Source organism: Palaemon carinicauda, unplaced genomic scaffold, assembly GCF_036898095.1.
Source record: "Palaemon carinicauda isolate YSFRI2023 unplaced genomic scaffold, ASM3689809v2 scaffold300, whole genome shotgun sequence".
Classification (NCBI taxonomy): Eukaryota; Metazoa; Arthropoda; class Malacostraca; order Decapoda; family Palaemonidae; genus Palaemon; species Palaemon carinicauda.
In genome coordinates, this window is record NW_027170667.1 from 64,221 (window position 1) to 80,000 (window position 15,780).

At 41.4% G+C, this 15,780-nt stretch overlaps 1 long non-coding RNA gene across 1 annotated transcript in view; it reads right to left on the bottom strand.

Moving 5' to 3' along the window:
* Positions 1-23: 23 nt before the first annotated feature.
* LOC137636449 (uncharacterized) overlaps positions 24-15,780 on the bottom strand; it is a 19,232-nt gene continuing 3,475 nt past the window's right edge. The window contains exon 3 of the long non-coding RNA XR_011043103.1: positions 24-161. This is a non-coding gene — a long non-coding RNA (uncharacterized lncRNA). The remainder of the gene's footprint in view (positions 162-15,780) is intronic.

A 15,780-nucleotide genomic window follows, 5' to 3' on the forward strand; every position in this document is an offset into this window, starting at 1 on the left:
TGACGGAAAACACTCGCCTTTCCTGCATTGGTCATCCAAGCGTATAAAACCCTCGTCGCAGTAGCAGAGCGACACATTCGCTTTCATCGCGGTCTGCCGGTCCACACATCTCGCATTCTCCTCGCATGACGTCGGAGTGCAAGATTCTAGGAAAACCTGTACTGAAAAATGGGAAAAAAAAATCACTGAAATTAGACTGAGCGAACACAGCATGCCTACGAAATCTTTCGGGATATTCGTTCCAAGGGTTTTAACCCCGTGATACCTCTATGAGTAAAACTCTCTGGTACAGTATATCACTGGCAGTATATATCCCAAGTCGAAAGCTCCCTAAGAGGAACTTCCATCAAGACAACACGGCTCGAGCCCAAAAAATCACTTATGTACCTAGACTGAATTGGATTTAGATGTTCCCGTTTCTGTTGACATGAAATTAGTGGACAATTGATTGAGGATTCAAATATTTATGCAGTGCTTTCATGTCATTGGTCCAAGAATTTTGGATTTATGGAATTTGGGGGACATGGCCACTAGCTGGAACCAGGGAGGCTATTATTATTATCATTATTGTTATTATTATCAATATTATTATTATTATTATTATTATTATTATTACTAGCTATTCATTAATTTAAAAAAATGCTGGACATCAAGACGGAAAGAAAGATGTGGGACTGGAGATGGGCGTAACTATGGCCTAAGCCCTAATGGACTGTCTACACTATTCACTTTTGTTTAGATTATCACCTTGAAGTAGTCATCTCCTAAAACCTAAAATTTTCATTATACATAACATAAATCATCATTACTATTTTTATTATTTTCCTATTTGGGAAGTAGACACTCTTTCAGGCTAGTTGAAAATAATCCCTTTTTTTGGCATTTTCTATTTACACAAAACTTCATTTTATGTTTTTGATTAATTATTTTTTGAGAATATTGATACTTATCATAATTATTACTATACTAATTACTATCATAATTATTATTACTATGCAAATTTCTGGAGTAGATCCTCTTTTAAACTAGTTTTATTGAAAGTAATTACTGGGCAGTGCCATTAATTTTGTAATTAACTTTTTCTATTCTTCTTATTATCTTTTTCTCTTCATTGCTTTAATCCTCCAATAACTGGGAAAGGGACATATTTTCATGAGGAAGGTGATTGAGACCATATCATTCACAATTCTACTTTAATATATCACTACATATTACAAAAGTACAGATAATAAGTTTCAAATTATGTCTTTGCCGTAAAACACTATCACAATGGCAGTGTGCCTAAAGTAATGATTACTTATACACAAAAAATTCAAAATTCATAGATTTAAGTACAGTATAACAAATCGTTTAACTCAACCGGTTTCGAGAAGGGAGAAGGTTTTTCTGCTCATTATCAAGAGTGAACTGTAACGCAGGTGTTTGCAAAGGCTTACATATGGAGTCCTGCTTTGACATTCCATCCTTATTGGTCAAGGACTGCCCAAGGGCGGAGGCAATTATTCCTGGGTGGTAGGTGCCTCTGGCTAGCCAGCGTGCTTGGTAGGACTAAGGAGTCAGGTCCTTGATGGAGATAATCCATATTTCGGCCTCCGGCACTGTCAGTCCTGTCATGGTCGTAATTTCCTGAACTATTGTTGGTGATGGACCTTACAAACGCTGGCAATATGATCCCTTCTTGCGTGGTTTTGAGGTCAGGTCTTTCTTGCTGTATGAAAAGTGCTTCCATTATCCTGAGGTGCCTGCTGTCAGGAGCACGGCCAATGATGGTGACATCCTTTACTATATGCTCCCTTATTATGTTGTAGTTATGTGTTTGGAGGCAATGCATTTTTATTGCAGTTGCAGGTGGAAAGATAATCTCTAAGATGCATCGTCGTTATCCCGATGTAGGTGCCAGGACATTCCTGGATAGGGCCTTTATATTGATATATTACGTTGGCATTCTTGCATAGCAGGGGCTGGGTTATTTTTTATTATTAGGTCTTAAGCTTTTGCCGATTGGTAATAAACCATGAGGTTTATTTTAGTATCCTCTGCTGTGGCAAAAACGTTGTCTTTTTATCACGCAAGAAGAGACCTTATTGACAACGTGTATAAGGGCCATCACCAACAATAGTTCAGGCAATTATGACCATGCCATGACAGTGCCGGAGGCCAAAATATGGATTATCTCCATCAAGGACCTGACTCCTTAATCCTACCAAGCATGCTGGCTAGCCAGAGGCAATTACCACCCAGGAATAATTGCCTCCGCCCTTGGGCGGTCCTTGATCAATAAGGATGGAATGTCAAAGCAGGACTTCGTGTGTAAGCCTTTGCAAACACCTGTGTTACAGTTCACTCTTGATAATGAGCAGAAAAACCGTCTCCCTTCTCGAAACCGGTTGAGTTTAAGGATTTGTTATACTTAAATCTACAAATTTTTAATTTTTTGTGCATAAGTGATCATTACTTTGTGCACACTGACATTGTGATAGTGTTTCACGGCAAAGACATATTTTATACTTATTATCTGTACTTTTGTAATATGTAGTGATATATTAAAGTAGAATTGTGAATGATATGGTCTCAATCACCTTCCTCATGAAAATATGTCCCTTTTTCCAGTTACTGGAGGATTAAAGCAATGAAGAGAAAAAGATAATAAGAATAGAAAAAGTTAATTACAAAATTAACGCCACTGAGGCAGCAATTACTTCCAATAAAACTTACTATAATAATCATCATTATTACTAACCCTTTTACCCCCAGGCTCTTTGGAAATTTCCAACCCTTAACCCCCAAGGGGTTATTTTTTCCCCAGCACTTTTTGCAGTATATTTTTTTTAAATTGCTCTAACAGCCTTAATTTTTGTCATAGAGAGGTCAGGTTGGTCTCATTCTCTTGGAAAATGCCTGAATTTTCTCAAAAAATTATCAAAAATATGAAAAAAAAAAATTTTATAGCATTTTTTTTTGCAAGGACGTACCGGTACGTCCATGGGGGTAAAGGGATGAGTTTTGTGAAACGTACCAGTACGTCCTTTGGGGGTAAAAGGACTAATGTATCATCCTCACTAACTTTCATTATCATAATAACAGTTTTATAAATATTATAGCAAAGTACTGTAGTACTTGGAGAAAACTGACTGCTAAAAAATCTCCATTATGAACATTATTCTTATCATTATCATATCCAACACTTTCGTTATCATAATAACATTTTATCATTATCATAAAATAGTTGGACATAGAAAAACCTCCCTTCTCAAATTATCATCATTATTTTTATCATTATCATACATAATACTTTATCATAATAACAGTTTTATAATTATAATATAAAAGAATTTGGACATAAAAACCTTATCTCTTCTCAAATTATCTTCATTATTCTTATTATTATCCTATCCAACAAACACTTTCATTATCATAATGAGTTTTATCATTATATCAAAGTAGTTATTATTATTATTATTATTATTATTATTATTATTATTATTATTATTATCATTATTATTATTATTATTATTATTATTATCATTATTATTATCTAAGCTACAACCCTAGTTGGAAAAGCAGTATGCTGTAAGCCCAGAGGCTCCAAAAGGCAAAATAGCCTAGCGAAAATGGGAAAAAAGGAAAATGGAATATTCTAAGAAGAGTAACAACACTAAAATAAATATATACTGCATAAACTATAAAAACTCTAACGAAATAAGTTTTACATAAAAAAAAACTTGTCTCCGGAAAAGAAACTCAAAGCTATGACTTACTCAAAGGAATCTCTACACAGAACGGAGTCTCCGGAAAAGAAACTCAAAGCTATGACTTACTCAAAGGAATCTCTACACAGAACAGGGTCTCCGGAAAAGAAACTCAAAGCTATGACTTACTCAAAGGGATCTCTACACAGAACGGGGTCTCCGGAAAAGAAACTCAAAGCTATGACTTAGTCAAAGGGATCTCTACACAGAACGGGGTCTCCGGAAAAGAAACTCAAAGCTATGACTTACTCAAAGGGATCTCTACACAGAACGCGGTCTCCGGAAAAGAAACTCAAAACTACGACTTACTCAAAGGAATCTCTACACAGAACGGGGTCTCCGGAAAAGAAACTCCTCAAAACTATGACTTACTCAAAGGAATCTCTACACAGAACGGGGTCTCCGGAAAAGAAACTCAAAACTACGACTTACTCAAAGGAATCTCTACACAGAACGGGGTCTCCGGAAAAGAAACTCAAAACTGTGACTCACTCAAAGGAATCTCTACACAGAACGGGGGTCTCCGGAAAAGAAACTCAAAACTGTGACTCACTCAAAGGAATCTCTACACAGAACGGGGTCTCCGGAAAAGAAACTCCTCAAAACTATGACTTACTCAAAGGAATCTCTACACAGAACGGGGTCTCCGGAAAAGAAACTCAAAACTGTGACTCACTCAAAGGAATCTCTACACAGAACGGGGGTCTCCGGAAAAGAAACTCAAAACTGTGACTCACTCAAAGGAATCTCTACACAGAACGGGGGTCTCCGGAAAAGAAACTCAAAACTGTGACTCACTCAAAGGGATCTCTACACGGAACGGGGTCTCCGGAAAAGAAACTCAAAACTGTGACTCACTCAAAGGGATCTCTACACGGAACGGGGTCTCCGGAAAAGAAACTCAAAACTGTGACTCACTCAAAGGGATCTCTACACGGAACGGGGTCTCCGGAAAAGAAACTCAAAACTGTGACTCACTCAAAGGGATCTCTACACAGAACGGGGTCTCCGGAAAAGAAACTCAAAACTGTGACTCACTCAAAGGGATCTCTACACAGAACGGGGTCTCCGGAAAAGAAACTCAAAACTGTGACTCACTCAAAGGGATCTCTACACAGAACGGGGGTCTCCGGAAAAGAAACTCAAAACTGTGACTCACTCAAAGGGATCTCTACACAGAACGGGGGTCTCCGGAAAAGAAACTCAAAACTGTGACTCACTCAAAGGGATCTCTACACAGAACGGGGTCTCCGGAAAAGAAACTCAAAACTGTGACTCACTCAAAGGAATCTCTACACGGAACGGGGTCTCCGGAAAAGAAACTCAAAACTATATGACTCGCTCAAAGGAATCTCTACACGGAACGTGGTCTCCGGAAAAGAAACTCAAAAAACTATGACTCGCTCAAAGGAATCTCTACACGGAACGGGGTCTCCGGAAAAGAGACTCAAAAAACTATGACTCGCTCAAAGGAATCTCTACACAGAACGGGGTCTCCGGAGAAGAGACTCAAAAAACTATGACTCGCTCAAAGGAATCTCTACACAGAACGGGGTCTCCGGAAAAGAGACTCAAAACTATGACTTACTCAAAGGAATCTCTACACAGAACGGGGTCTCCGGAAAAGAGACTCAAAACTATGACTTACTCAAAGGAATCTCTACACAGAACGGGGTCTCCGGAAAAGAGACTCAAAACTATGACTTACTCAAAGGAATCTCTACACAGAACGGGGTCTCCAGAAAAGAAACTCAAAACTATATGACTCACTCAAAGGAATCTCTACACAGAACGGGGTCTCCGGAAAAGAAACTCAAAACAATGACTTACTCAAAGGAATCTCTACACAGAACGGGGTCTCCAGAAAAGAAACTCAAAACTATATGACTCACTCAAGGGAATCTCTACACAGAACGGGGTCTCCGGAAAAGAAACTCAAAACTATATGACTCACTCAAAGGAATCTCTACACAGAACGGGGTCTCCGGAAAAGAAACTCAAAACTATGACTTACTCAAAGGAATCTCTACACAGAACGGGGTCCCCGGAAAAGAAACTCAAAACTATGACTTGAAGGAATCTCTACACAGAACGGGGTCTCCGGAAAAGAAACTCAGAACTATATGACTTACTCAAAGGAATCTCTACACAGAACGGGGTCTCCGGAAAAGAAACTCAGAACTATATGACTTACTCAAAGGAATCTCTACACAGAATGGGGTCTCCGGAAAAGAAACTCAAAACTATGACTTACTCAAAGGAATCTCTACACAGAACGGGGTCCCCGGAAAAGAAACTCAAAACTATGACTTAAAGGAATCTCTACACAGAACGGGGTCTCCGGAAAAGAAACTCAAAACTATGACTTACTCAAAGGAATCTCTACACAGAATGGGGTCTCCGGAAAAGAAATTCAGAACTATATGACTTACTCAAAGGAATCTCTACACAGAATGGGGTCTCCGGAAAAGAAACTCAGAACTATATGACTTACTCAAAGGAATCTCTACACAGAACGGGGTCTCCGGAAAAGAAACTCGGAACTATATGACTTACTCAAAGGAATCTCTACACAGAACGGGGTCTCCGGAAAAGAAACTCAAAACTATGACTTACTCAAAGGAATCTCTACACAGAATGGGGTCTCCGGAAAAGAAACTCAGAACTATATGACTTACTCAAAGGAATCTCTACACGGAACGGGGTCTCCGGAAAAGAAACTCAGAACTATATGACTTACTCAAAGGAATCTCTACACGGAACGGGGTCTCCGGAAAAGAAACTCAAAACTACGACTTACTCAAAGGAATCTCTACACAGACGGGGTCTCCGGAAAAGAAACTCAAAACTATGACTCACTCAAAGGAATCTCTACACAGAACGGGGTCTCCGGAAAAGAAACTCAAAACTACGACTCACTCAACGGAATCTCTACACAGAACGGGGTCTCCGGAAAAGAAACTCAAAACTACGACTCACTCAAAGGAATCTCTACACAGAACGGGGTCTCCGGAAAAGAAACTCAAAACTACGACTCACTCAAAGGAATCTCTACACAGAACGGGGTCTCCGGAAAAGAAACTCAAAACTACGACTCACTCAAGGGAATCTCTACACAGAACGGGGTCTCCGGAAAAGAAACTCAAAACTACGACTTACTCAAGGGAATCTCTACACAGAACGGGGTCTCCGGAAAAGAAACTCAAAACTATATGACTCACTCAACGGAATCTCTACACAGAACGGGGTCTCCGGAAAAGAAACTCAAAACTATATGAAGCACTCAACGGAATCTCTATACAGAACGGGGTCTCCGGAAAAGAAACTCAAAACTATGACTGAAAAGAAACTCAAAACTATGACTTACTCAAAGGAATCTCTACACAGAACGGGGTCTCCGGAAAAGAAACTCAAAACTACGACTTACTCAAGGGAATCTCTACACAGAACGGGGTCTCCGGAAAAGAAACTCAAAACTATGACTGAAAAGAAACTCAAAACTACGACTTACTCAAAGGAATCTCTACACAGAACGGGGTCTCCGGAAAAGAAACTCAAAACTACGACTTACTCAAGGGAATCTCTACACAGAACGGGGTCTCCGGAAAAGAAACTCAAAACTATATGACTCACTCAACGGAATCTCTACACAGAACGTGGTCTCCGGAAAAGAAACTCAAAACTACGACTTACTCAAGGGAATCTCTACACAGAACGGGGTCTCCGGAAAAGAAACTCAAAACTATATGACTCACTCAACGGAATCTCTACACAGAACGGGGTCTCTGGGAAAGAAACTCAAAACTACGACTTACTCAAGGGAATCTCTACACAGAACGGGGTCTCCGGAAAAGAAACTCAAAACTATATGACTCACTCAACGGAATCTCTACACAGAACGGGGTCTCCGGAAAAGAAACTCAAAACTACGACTTACTCAAGGGAATCTCTACACAGAACGGGGTCTCCGGAAAAGAAACTCAAAACTATATGACTCACTCAACGGAATCTCTACACAGAACGGGGTCTCCGGAAAAGAAACTCAAAACTACGACTTACTCAAGGGAATCTCTACACAGAACGGGGTCTCCGGAAAAGAAACTCAAAACTATATGACTCACTCAACGGAATCTCTACACAGAACGGGGTCTCCGGAAAAGAAACTCAAAACTACGACTTACTCAAGGGAATCTCTACACAGAACGGGGTCTCCGGAAAAGAAACTCAAAACTATATGACTCACTCAACGGAATCTCTACACAGAACGGGGTCTCCGGAAAAGAAACTCAAAACTACGACTTACTCAAGGGAATCTCTACACAGAACGGGGTCTCCGGAAAAGAAACTCAAAACTATATGACTCACTCAACGGAATCTCTACACAGAACGGGGTCTCCGGAAAAGAAACTCAAAACTATATGACTCACTCAACGGAATCTCTACACAGAACGGGGTCTACTCAAAGGAATCTCTACACAGAACGGGGTCTCCGGAAAAGAAACTCAAAACTATATGACTCACTCAACGGAATCTCTACACAGAACGGAGTCTACTCAAAGGAATCTCTACACAGAACGGGGTCTCCGGAAAAGAAACTCAAAACTATATGACTCACTCAACGGAATCTCTACACAGAACGGGGTCTACTCAAAGGAATCTCTACACAGAACGGGGTTTCCGGAAAAGAAACTCAAAACTATATGACTTACTCAAAGGAATCTCTACACAGAACGGGGTCTCCGGAAAAGAAACTCAAAACTATGACTCACTCAACGGAATCTCTACACAGAACGGGGTCTCCGGAAAAGAAACTCAAAACTATGACTGAAAAGAAACTCAAAACTATGACCTACTCAAAGGAATCTCCACACAGAACGGGGTCTCCGGAAAAGAAACTCAAAACTATATGACTCACTCAACGGAATCTCTACACAGAACGGGGTCTACTCAAAGGAATCTCTACACAGAACGGGGTCTCCGGAAAAGAAACTCAAAACTATATGACTTACTCAAAGGAATCTCTACACAGAACGAGGTCTCCGGAAAAGAAACTCAAAACTATATGACTCACTCAACGGAATCTCTACACAGAACGGGGTCTACTCAAAGGAATCTCTACACAGAACGGGGTCTCCGGAAAAGAAACTCAAAACTATATGACTCACTCAACGGAATCTCTACACAGAACGGGGTCTACTCAAAGGTATCTCTACACAGAACGGGGTCTCCAGAAAAGAAACTCAAAACTATATGACTTACTCAAAGGAATCTCTACACAGAACGGGGTCTCCGGAAAAGAAACTCAAAACTATGACTCACTCAACGGAATCTCTACACAGAACGGGGTCTCCGGAAAAGAAACTCAAAACTATATGACTCACTCAACGGAATCTCTACACAGAACGGGGTCTACTCAAAGGAATCTCTACACAGAACGGGGTCTCCGGAAAAGAAACTCAAAACTATGACTGAAAAGAAACTCAAAACTATGACTTACTCAAAGGAATCTCTACACAGAACGGGGTCTCCGGAAAAGAAACTCAAAACTATATGACTCACTCAACGGAATCTCTACACAGAACGGGGTCTACTCAAAGGAATCTCTACACAGAACGGGGTCTCCGGAAAAGAAACTCAAAACTATATGACTTACTCAAAGGAATCTCTACACAGAACGGGGTCTCCGGAAAAGAAACTCAAAACTATATGACTCACTCAACGGAATCTCTACACAGAACGGGGTCTACTCAAAGGAATCTCTACACAGAACGGGGTCTCCGGAAAAGAAACTCAAAACTATATGACTTACTCAAAGGAATCTCTACACAGAACGGGGTCTCCGGAAAAGAAACTCAAAACTATGACTCACTCAAAGGAATCTCTACACAGAACGGGGTCTCCGGAAAAGAAACTCAAAACTATATGACTCACTCAACGGAATCTTTACACAGAACGGGGTCTACTCAAAGGAATCTCTACACAGAACGGGGTCTCCGGAAAAGAAACTCAAAACTATATGACTCACTCAACGGAATCTCTACACAGAACGGGGTCTACTCAAAGGAATCTCTACACAGAACGGGGTCTCCGGAAAAGAAACTCAAAACTATATGACTTACTCAAAGGAATCTTTACACAGAACGGGGTCTCCGGAAAAGAAACTCAAAACTATATGACTTACTCAAAGGAATCTCTACACAGAACGGGGTCTACTCAAAGGAATCTCTACACAGAACGGGGTCTACTCAAAGGAATCTCTACACAGAACGGGGTCTCCGGAAAAGAAACTCAAAACTATATGACTTACTCAAAGGAATCTCTACACAGAACGGGGTCTCCGGAAAAGAAACTCAAAACTATATGACTCACTCAACGGAATCTCTACACGGAACGGGGTCTACTCAAAGGAATCTCTACACAGAACGGGGTCTCCGGAAAAGAAACTCAAAACTATATGACTCACTCAACGGAATCTCTACACAGAAAGGGGTCTACTCAAAGGAATCTCTACACAGAACGGGGTCTCCGGAAAAGAAACTCAAAACTATATGACTTACTCAAAGGAATCTCTACACAGAACGGGGTCTCCGGAAAAGAAACTCAAAACTATGACTCACTCAACGGAATCTCTACACAGAACGGGGTCTCCGGAAAAGAAACTCAAAACTATGACTGAAAAGAAACTCAAAACTATGACCTACTCAAAGGAATCTCCACACAGAACGGGGTCTCCGGAAAAGAAACTCAAAACTATATGACTCACTCAACGGAATCTCTACACAGAACGGGGTCTACTCAAAGGAATCTCTACACAGAACGGGGTCTCCGGAAAAGAAACTCAAAACTATATGACTTACTCAAAGGAATCTCTACACAGAACGGGGTCTCCGGAAAAGAAACTCAAAACTATATGACTCACTCAACGGAATGTCTACACAGAACGGGGTCTACTCAAAGGAATCTCTACACAGAACGGGGTCTCCGGAAAAGAAACTCAAAACTACGACTTACTCAAGGGAATCTCTACACAGAACGGGGTCTCCGGAAAAGAAACTCAAAACTATATGACTCACTCAACGGAATCTCTACACAGAACGGGGTCTCCGGAAAAGAAACTCAAAACTACGACTTACTCAAGGGAATCTCTACACAGAACGGGGTCTCCGGAAAAGAAACTCAAAACTATATGACTCACTCAACGGAATCTCTACACAGAACGGGGTCTCCGGAAAAGAAACTCAAAACTACGACTTACTCAAGGGAATCTCTACACAGAACGGGGTCTCCGGAAAAGAAACTCAAAACTATATGACTCACTCAACGGAATCTCTACACAGAACGGGGTCTCCGGAAAAGAAACTCAAAACTACGACTTACTCAAGGGAATCTCTACACAGAACGGGGTCTCCGGAAAAGAAACTCAAAACTATATGACTCACTCAACGGAATCTCTACACAGAACGGGGTCTCCGGAAAAGAAACTCAAAACTATATGACTCACTCAACGGAATCTCTACACAGAACGGGGTCTACTCAAAGGAATCTCTACACAGAACGGGGTCTCCGGAAAAGAAACTCAAAACTATATGACTCACTCAACGGAATCTCTACACAGAACGGGGTCTACTCAAAGGAATCTCTACACAGAACGGGGTCTCCGGAAAAGAAACTCAAAACTATATGACTCACTCAACGGAATCTCTACACAGAACGGGGTCTACTCAAAGGAATCTCTACACAGAACGGGGTCTCCGGAATAGAAACTCAAAACTATATGACTTACTCAAAGGAATCTCTACACAGAACGGGGTCTCCGGAAAAGAAACTCAAAACTATGACTCACTCAACGAAATCTCTACACAGAACGGGGTCTCCGGAAAAGAAACTCAAAACTATGACTGAAAAGAAACTCAAAACTATGACCTACTCAAAGGAATCTCCACACAGAACGGGGTCTCCGGAAAAGAAACTCAAAACTATATGACTCACTCAACGGAATCTCTACACAGAACGGGGTCTACTCAAAGGAATCTCTACACAGAACGGGGTCTCCGGAAAAGAAACTCAAAACTATATGACTTACTCAAAGGAATCTCTACACAGAACGGGGTCTCCGGAAAAGAAACTCAAAACTATATGACTCACTCAACGGAATCTCTACACAGAACGGGGTCTACTCAAAGGAATCTCTACACAGAACGGGGTCTCCGGAAAAGAAACTCAAAACTATATGACTCACTCAACGGAATCTCTACACAGAACGGGGTCTACTCAAAGGAATCTCTACACAGAACGGGGTCTCCGGAAAAGAAACTCAAAACTATATGACTTACTCAAAGGAATCTCTACACAGAACGGGGTCTCCGGAAAAGAAACTCAAAACTATGACTCACTCAACGGAATCTCCACACAGAACGGGGTCTACTCAAAGGAATCTCTACACAGAACAGGGTCTCCGGAAAAGAAACTCAAAACTATGACTGAAAAGAAACTCAAAACTATAACTTACTCAAAGGAATCTCTACACAGAACGGGGTCTCCGGAAAAGAAACTCAAAACTATATGACTCACTCAACGGAATCTCTACACAGAACGGGGTCTACTCAAAGGAATCTCTACACAGAACTGGGTCTCCGGAAAAGAAACTCAAAACTATATGACTTACTCAAAGGAATCTCTACACAGAACGGGGTCTCCGGAAAAGAAACTCAAAACTATATGACTCACTCAACGGAATCTCTACACAGAACAGGGTCTACTCAAAGCAATCTCTACACAGAACGGGGTCTCCGGAAAAGAAACTCAAAACTATATGACTTACTCAAAGGAATCTCTACACAGAACGGGGTCTCCGGAAAAGAAACTCAAAACTATGACTCACTCAAAGGAATCTCTACACAGAACGGGGTCTCCGGAAAAGAAACTCAAAACTATATGACTCACTCAACGGAATCTCTACACAGAACGGGGTCTACTCAAAGGAATCTCTACACAGAACGGGGTCTCCGGAAAAGAAACTCAAAACTATATGACTCACTCAACGGAATCTCTACACAGAACGGGGTCTACTCAAAGGAATCTCTACACAGAACGGGGTCTCCGGGAAAGAAACTCAAAACTATATGACTTACTCAAAGGAATCTCTACACAGAACGGGGTCTCCGGAAAAGAAACACAAAACTATATGACTTACTCAAAGGAATCTCTACACAGAACGGGGTCTACTCAAAGGAATCTCTAAACAGAACGGGGTCTACTCAAAGGAATCTCTACACAGAACGGGGTCTCCGGAAAAGAAACTCAAAACTATATGACTTACTCAAAGGAATCTCTACACAGAACGGGGTCTCCGGAAAAGAAACTCAAAACTATATGACTCACTCAACGGAATCTCTACACAGAACGGGGTCTACTCAAAGGAATCTCTACACAGAACGGGGTCTCCGGAAAAGAAACTCAAAACTATATGACTCACTCAACGGAATCTCTACACAGAACGGGGTCTACTCAAAGGAATCTCTACACAGAACGGGGTCTCCGGAAAAGAAACTCAAAACTATATGACTTACTCAAAGGAATCTCTACACAGAACGGGGTCTCCGGAAAAGAAACTCAAAACTATGACTCACTCAACGGAATCTCTACACAGAACGGGGTCTCCGGAAAAGAAACTCAAAACTATGACTGAAAAGAAACTCAAAACTATGACCTACTCAAAGGAATCTCCACACAGAACGGGGTCTCCGGAAAAGAAACTCAAAACTATATGACTCACTCAACGGAATCTCTACACAGAACGGGGTCTACTCAAAGGAATCTCTACACAGAACGGGGTCTCCGGAAAAGAAACTCAAAACTATATGACTCACTCAACGGAATCTCTACACAGAACGGGGTCTACTCAAAGGAATCTCTACACAGAACGGGGTCTCCGGAAAAGAAACTCAAAACTATATGACTTACTCAAAGGAATCTCCACACAGAACGGGGTCTCCGGAAAAGAAGCTCAAAACTATATGACTCACTCAACGGAATCTCTACACAGAACGGGGTCTACTCAAAGGAATCTCTACACAGAACGGGGTCTCCGGAAAAGAAACTCAAAACTATATGACTCACTCAACGGAATCTCTACACAGAACGGGGTCTACTCAAAGGAATCTCTACACAGAACGGGGTCTCCGGAAAAGAAACTCAAAACTATATGACTCACTCAACGGAATCTCTACACAGAACGGGGTCTACTCAAAGGAATCTCTACACAGAACGGGGTCTACTCAAAGGAATCTCTACACAGAACGGGGTCTACTCAAAGGAATCTCTACACAGAACGGGGTCTCCGGAAAAGAAACTCAAAACTATATGACTTACTCAAAGGAATCTCTACACAGAACGGGGTCTACTCATAGGAATCTCTACACAGAACGGGGTCTACTCAAAGGAATCTCTACACAGAACGGGGTCTACTCAAAGGAATCTCTACACAGAACGGGGTCTCCGGAAAAGAAACTCAAAACTATATGACTTACTCAAAGGAATCTCTACACAGAACGGGGTCTACTCAAAGGAATCTCTACACAGAACGGGGTCTCCGGAAAAGAAACTCAAAACTATATGACTCACTCAACGGAATCTCTACACAGAACGGGGTCTACTCAAAGGAATCTCTACACAGAACGGGGTCTCCGGAAAAGAAACTCAAAACTATATGACTCACTCAACGGAATCTCTACACAGAACGGGGTCTACTCAAAGGAATCTCTACACAGAACGGGGTCTACTCAAAGGAATCTCTACACAGAACGGGGTCTCCGGAAAAGAAACTCAAAACTATATGACTTACTCAAAGGAATCTCTACACAGAACGGGGTCTACTCAAAGGAATCTCTACACAGAACGGGGTCTCCGGAAAAGAAACTCAAAACTATATGACTTACTCAAAGGAATCTCTACACAGAACGGGGTCTACTCAAAGGAATCTCTACACAGAACGGGGTCTCCGGAAAAGAAACTCAAAACTATATGACTTACTCAAAGGAATCTCTACACAGAACGGGGTCTACTCAAAGGAATCTCTACACAGAACGGGGTCTACTCAAAGGAATCTCTACACAGAACGGGGTCTCCGGAAAAGAAACTCAAAACTATATGACTTACTCAAAGGAATCTCTACACAGAACGGGGTCTACTCAAAGGAATCTCTACACAGAACGGGGTCTCCGGAAAAGAAACTCAAAACTATATGACTTACTCAAAGGAATCTCTACACAGAACGGGGTCTCCGGAAAAGAAACTCAAAACTATATGACTCACTCAATGGAATCTCTACACAGAACGGGGTCTACTCAAAGGAATCTCTACACAGAACGGGGTCTCCGGAAAAGAAACTCAAAACTATATGACTTACTCAAAGGAATCTCTACACAGAACGGGGTCTACTCAAAGGAATCTTTACACAGAACGGGGTCTCCGGAAAAGAAACTCAAAACTATATGACTCACTCAATGGAATCTCTACACAGAACGGGGTCTACTCAAAGGAATCTCTACACAGAACGGGGTCTCCGGAAAAGAAACTCAAAACTATATGACTTACTCAAAGGAATCTCTACACAGAACGGGGTCTACTCAAAGGAATCTCTACACAGAACGGGGTCTCCGGAAAAGAAACCCAAAACTATATGACTCACTCAACGGAATCTCTACACAGAACGGGGTCTACTCAAAGGAATCTCTACACAGAACGGGGTCTCCGGAAAAAAAACTAAAAACTATATGACTCACTCAACGGAATCTCTACACAGAACGGGGTCTACTCAAAGGAATCTCTACACAGAACGGGGTCTCCGGAAAAGAAACTCAAAACTATATGACTCACTCAACGGAATCTCTACACAGAACGGGGTCTCCGGAAAAGAAACTCAAAACTATATGACTTACTCAAAGGAATCTCTACACAGAACGGGGTCTCCGGAAAAGAAACTCAAAACTATATGACTCACTCAACGGAATCTCTACACAGAACGGGGTCT